This window comes from Procambarus clarkii, chromosome 6 (assembly GCF_040958095.1).
Source record: "Procambarus clarkii isolate CNS0578487 chromosome 6, FALCON_Pclarkii_2.0, whole genome shotgun sequence".
Classification (NCBI taxonomy): domain Eukaryota; kingdom Metazoa; phylum Arthropoda; class Malacostraca; order Decapoda; family Cambaridae; genus Procambarus; species Procambarus clarkii.
Window position 1 is genome coordinate 54,310,053 of NC_091155.1, and position 6,363 is coordinate 54,316,415.

At 34.3% G+C, this 6,363-nt stretch overlaps 1 long non-coding RNA gene across 2 annotated transcripts; it reads right to left on the reverse strand.

Annotated features, from left to right (window-relative positions):
* Positions 1–359: 359 nt before the first annotated feature.
* Positions 360–5,593, reverse strand: LOC123753500 (uncharacterized). Of its 2 annotated transcripts, none has more exons than XR_011223881.1 (3): positions 5,403–5,591; positions 4,564–4,686; positions 360–734 (listed from the first exon to the last, which is right to left on the reverse strand). It is a non-coding gene; the product is annotated as an uncharacterized lncRNA (long non-coding RNA). The 2 variants fall into 2 exon arrangements; XR_011223882.1 differs by lacking the exon at positions 360–734 and adding an exon at positions 3,908–4,265 and having other exon boundaries at positions 5,403–5,593.
* Positions 5,594–6,363: the final 770 nt, after the last annotated feature.

The window sequence follows — 6,363 nt, forward strand, 5'->3', positions numbered from 1 at the left end:
ATATTTAACCCTATTTCTTAAATAATGACAATGCATTTGCTTAGTAACAAACTTAGTTTTTAAGTTTATACACCAATTTAATACTTGCACTATTAAAACAGTAATGGTATGAAAACTTACACGCCCTCGACAAGCACCAAATAATTCCAGTGCACTAACTAATGCCTGAAGAGAAGTTCCAGGGCTGCTTCTCTTGAGAAAATGCCAGGAATCCAATAGATTTATGTTGTAGAAAGTGCTACTATTTCTTCCAGTTGAATAAAAACCAGACTGGTGCATGGCTTTCCCAAGTTCTTCATCTACATATCCGCACTTGCACCTAAATATTGGGGTATACAGATCATACCTTCCTGCCCCCCACAAAAAAATAAAAAAAATTGAAGTAAAACAATTTTATTTGGCAAGGGATTCAAGTGTGGCTATCAATATATGTGTAAACCAACCCATAAACAAGTCTCTGTATGGTTATAAATACGTATGTGATATAAATACGTCTTCATAAGTGAAGATACAGTGGTAAAGAGAGTGAAGTATAAATGGTTATATTGATGAAGACTGTAGCCTGGGTCACCTGAGCAATGCCAGCTACCAATACTAGTATCAAATAAATGTTTCTTAAAGTAACCTACCACTTAAAGTTACAAAGATGTACAAATTATTGGAGCTTAAAGTTGTGAACTTGCTCTCACTGCAGTTCGGGCAGGAATTAGGTGGATGTGCTGGTACAACAGGCTCTGGTAACAATTAAATTTACAAGATCAGCTATGCAGCAAAATAAATACATGTTTCAATCATTACATTTTAAATTACTAATAATTTTTTTAGCATTAACTGGAGTTACATGAAAGATTTATATTTATTAACAAATAAAAATTCATTTATTTAACTAAAAATCTGTAATTAATGAGGTAATCAATAATTAATGAGGAAAATGACCAATACAAAAACTACTAAAAAAATTACATGAACTAAATAAAATTTTAAAACACTGCTTGGTTCAGGATAGAAATGAGAGACCTCTGACCTCTGCGAGCCTGAACACCCCACTGCTGTTAGCTTCCTCAACTGTATGAATTCCTGCTTCCTCATACCCTTAATCACTAGACCTACTAGAATCACTGATAGCACTGCCACGACGCTCGATCACATCTGGACAAACATAACCTCTCCGCTTACTTCAGGTATAATCACCGATAGCACTACAGATCATTACCCCACATTTCTCTTAACTAACATTAGCAAACCACCTCTTGAGTCAAGAGTGATACGTTTTAGACTACACAATGAAACTGCTATAGACAATTTTATAACTGCTGCTGATAATGTCAACTGGGAGTCCGAGTTAGGTAACATAGTGGACATCAACCATGCAGTACAATCTTTTCTTCAAAAAACTCTTAGCCTTTATAATATTCACTGTCCTATGCTTACAAAACAAGTCACAACCAAAAGGCTTAACAATCCCTGGCTTACAAAGGGAATACTTAAATCTATTAATAAAAAACATGACCTTGAGAAGAAGTATAGGTTAGGAATTGTCTCCAAAGAATTCTCAAAGAATTACTCATTATTGCTGTCTAAGATAATTAGACGAGCCAAAACTAAATACTACGAAGATAAATTTACCCAAATAAAGAGCAACATTAAACAAACTTGGAGAACAATTTCTCAAATATTGGGATCAAAGAAGTCTTTAAATATCAAACCGACTCTCCTGTCTAATAACGATGGTCAGCTTTCAGCCTCTGATTCTGCTACTGAGTTCAATAGGTTCTTCTCTTCCATTGGTTCATCCCTTGCCAATGATATTCCATCTTCCAGTACAGACATTAATGACTATCTCTCAGGTAACTATCCACAGTCTCTGTACCTAAAGCCTATTAATTCCACTGACGTCAATGAGATAATCCTTTCCCTTAAAACCAAGTCTGGTGTCCTTGAGGAGATACCAACTTTAATTTACAAAAAAACCTCCAGATCTTTAGCCCCTGCTATTGCTTTGCTCTTCAACAAGTCACTTGAACTCCAAACCTTCCCAGATATTCTAAAAAAAGCGAGAGTAACGCCTGTCCACAAATGTGGTAATCTCACAGATGTTAACAACTACAGACCTATATCTATCCTGCCAAACTTGTCAAATTTTTTTGAAAAACTAATCTATAAGCAGCTTTACTCATATCTAGCCAAACTCAATATAATTAGCCCTTGCCAATATGGCTTCAGACCCAAAAAAAGCACTAACGATGCACTTATTAGTATGCTTAACTCGATTCATACAGCTCTTGATAAAAATGAGTTCTCTGTTGGGTTGTTTGTGGACCTGCGTAAAGCTTTTGACACTGTCAACCACCAAAACCTTCTTCTTAAATTACATCATTTTGGAGTCAGAGGACACTCCCTACAATACCTCAAATCCTACCTTACTGACAGGCTCCAATATGTTTCTGTGAATAATACAATTTCTCCCACCCTACCCATCAACATTGGTGTTCCCCAGGGCAGCATACTTGGCCCTCTCCTCTTTCTCATCTACATTAATGACCTTCCAAATGCCTCCCAACACCTCAAACCAATTCTATTTGCTGACGACACAACCTTCATTTACTCCAGTCCTGATTCCCTTGCTCTAAATGCCACAGTAAATACTGAGCTAAATAAAGTCCATCTGTGGCTAACTGCCAACAAACTCACCCTTAACATTGACAAAATCTTTTATATTCTGTTTGGCAATAAATCCTCTAATCAAATAAATCTCAAAATAAACAATACCCAAATTTGTAACAAATTAGATGGCAAATTCCTTGGCATTCTCATTGACCACAAGATTAATTTCCAGGGACACATTCTAAACATATCAAAAAAAGTTTCAAAAACTGTGGGCATTCTTTCTAAGATCAGATATTATGTACCACGCCCTGCCCTGGTGACTCTCTATTACTCCCTTATCTATCCATATCTCAACTATGGTATTTGTGCTTGGGGCTCTACTACCCAAAATCACTTACGTCCTCTAATTACTCAACACAAAGCTGCTATTAGGACAATATCCAATTCTGGCCCCAGACATCACTCGGTACCCCTACTTAAATCTCTGAATATGTTAGACATTAAGTCACTGCACATTCTCTCATGTGTATTATACATATATAAAACGCTAAACTATAATGCCAATCCTGATCTCAAAAGCTTCATAGAAGGTTGTATCAGAACCCATGAGCATCACACCAGAAATAAATACAGTTTTGATATTCCTAGAGTACGACTTAATCAAACTAGAAATGCTCTACAAATCAAGGGGCCCAGAATGTGGAATGACCTTCCCAACCATGTTAAAGACTGTACCTCTCTCAACCAGTTTAAGTTAAAAGCGAAGCTATACCTAATAAATTCCCTGTAACCTGCCTTACCCTTCTATTGTCAACCAATGTCTGTTTTTTTTCTTTAAAGAGCGCTGTTTGTCGACATAATTGTATTTGTGCTGCTTTTTCATCTATGTTTTCATTTCTTGTTTTCATTCTACTCATTATGCTCAATTAGTATTAAGCTTGTCATTTAAGTTTATCATGCCCGAAACGCTTTGCGTAATAGTGGCTTTAGGCATTGTATGTACTAGCTATACCTATAAGTTAAACAATCCTTGTAAATATTTATTGTATGTATGTACCTTACCTAAATAAAATTGTATTGTATTGTATTGTATTGAGAGTATAAGAAACAGACTACAGGTACATTACTTACTCCAGTGAATGACATTCCCATCTGAACACACAGTTTGTGTTGGGTCTAAAGGCTCGAAGAACCCATTTTTCCAGCAGAATCGCTGGTGGAAAGGCATTACAAAATGCTGCTGCTGATCACATTTATGACACAAAAAATGAAAGCAGTCTTCACATTTTATGCTTGCCTCACAACTTCTACATTGCACACAACATTTGCCTGGTTTTCCAAAAAATAATGTAATTATGTACTTTGAATGGTAATACTGGATTTAGAAATATTGTATACCAAGTTTAAAAATGACAAACATCTAAGTGTATTCAGAGATTGACATTAATCATGCATTTCATAATTACATTGAAATTTATCCATAATTACACACTAAAGATGTTATTTACCTTTATCTGGAACACCCAACTTCGACAATGTCCAGCTAAACAACATTGACCTACGTTCTCCCCATTTAATCTCGCTATTTTTTCTTCTTTTTTGCCAATCAGAAATGCTTGCTTGAGAATCATAAATTTCCTCCAGTTCTGCAGCAAGTACTTTGAAATATGGGATTCTAAATTAGTCAGGAAAATCTTCAAGAGCAAATAGATGTAATAAATAAAAGTGTATTTTATACATATTATATAAGCATCTAGAACAACTGAAAGCTTTCAGTAATGTGTTAGTTAGACTATGATATATATATATTATATATATATATATATATATATATATATATATATATATATATATATATATATATATATATATATATATATATATATATATATATATATATAGTAGATACTAGGTACTAAGATTATATTACATTACATAGTTCAAATAGGGACGTACCAGAATTCAATGATTTTGGTGTTTGTTCTGCAGCTGGTAAATATGTTTGAGTATATGTTGGTACACTAGTTGAGAAGTCAGAACTTTGAATGTGTGGAGGTGAAAGAGAAGCAGGCAGAAGGGCTGTTTGGCAGAAAATCAACCTTTAAGTATGGTAATTCCACAACACTTTATCTATTTTTAATTTGTAAACTATCTACATTTTTTTGCTGTCTATGACCATCGCTGCCCCTATCTCCACCGAACACCGGTGTATTTGCGGCTATGCAAGGGCAGACCAATATGGCAGCCATGGCCTAATCTGTCATAAGACACAGGGAAAGATTGCAACCAGATATGAAGCAGTCAATGACATTATCAAAAAAAGTTTGGCTAGTTTGGTTCAGATGTAATTCAAACAAAGAGCAACGGTTTCAAGTTCAACAAACCAAAATGTAGGGCTAACAACAGGAAATTATTTTTGACCCAGAGGGTTATTAACACATGGAACTGCCTACCCACCAGAGCTGTAACTGCCAAAACTATGCTGAATTTCTAAATATACCCAAAAAAAGATCATAAAGGCAAATGGGGGAATTGCGACAAGCCGCGGGCTTCCTGTACTCTTTTAGGCTACTAGAGTTTGTGGCATTCAGGTAAATATCTGTTTTCAAAGGAGAAGTTGACTATAACCTTGGATTATCTATAAACAAATTTTGAATAATAAAACACCAAAAACCTAAATAATTTTAAGTCTGAGGCAAAATGAAATCTACACTAGCAATTAAACCTATCATTATACTATGATATAGGAACACACAAACATGGGTCATGGAATAAATAACTAAATAAAAAATTACCTTCTGATAAGTTTGAACGTTGTGTTTGATTGATTTCAATAATCCTGCAGTAATTTTCTCCTTTTCCTTTCTTGTTTGAAGGCTTCAGATAATTTAGGTCCTCAATATTTAAACTTCGCTTCATATATTCACATTTTTTCTGGAGAGCTGAGTTTATTTTCAAATATTCACGATGCAGGTTCTCTTTAGCTAAAATTGCTAGTGTCTGGAGACCTTCTGTTAAAAAAATATACATTCTCAATAGGATACATTATAACTGTAGCAAGAGAAGCTACATTAAATGTTTTGATGTAATTGTCTAAACCAATGATCAAAGTGATAGAAATTATAATGGGATGATGGATTTCAAGCCAATTATGCTGAGCAAAGAAAAAAAATTCTGTTGTTATTGTTAAAACAAAGACTTACTGTATTACACAAGGTTGTAAACTTTGATATTAATGTATTATAAAGGCCATAATCAAATGATTTTATAAACAATACCATCATTATTGTCCGGAGTTATTCTTGGTACATCTGATAAGTAAAGATAGTTTTCAGGAGCCAAGAACGAATCTGCCAAAAAAATATTGGACGTTGTACATTCCAATTTGTTACAATAGCCTAGTACTGCATACTAATACAAATTAAAAAACAAATTGGAAATAATAACTAGGCTAACCTAACACAATGACATAACATAACACATCTTTATTTGTAATTTTGTCAAAAGCTGATTAAATGTTTTTTTACCTGCTAGTATGCTGGATGGGGTCGATCTTCCAGGCATTTTTATTCTACTGACTTGTGGTCTTAATGCTGCCGCAGTAAAAGGATTTGTGACAGACATTGTACTGCTTTCTGTATCATCTACCTATTACAAATACAAATACAATTATTTATTCAGGTAAAGTACATACATACAAGGTAAGATACAAAAGTAGATGGATTTATAGATAGAGCTAGTACATACAATGCCTAA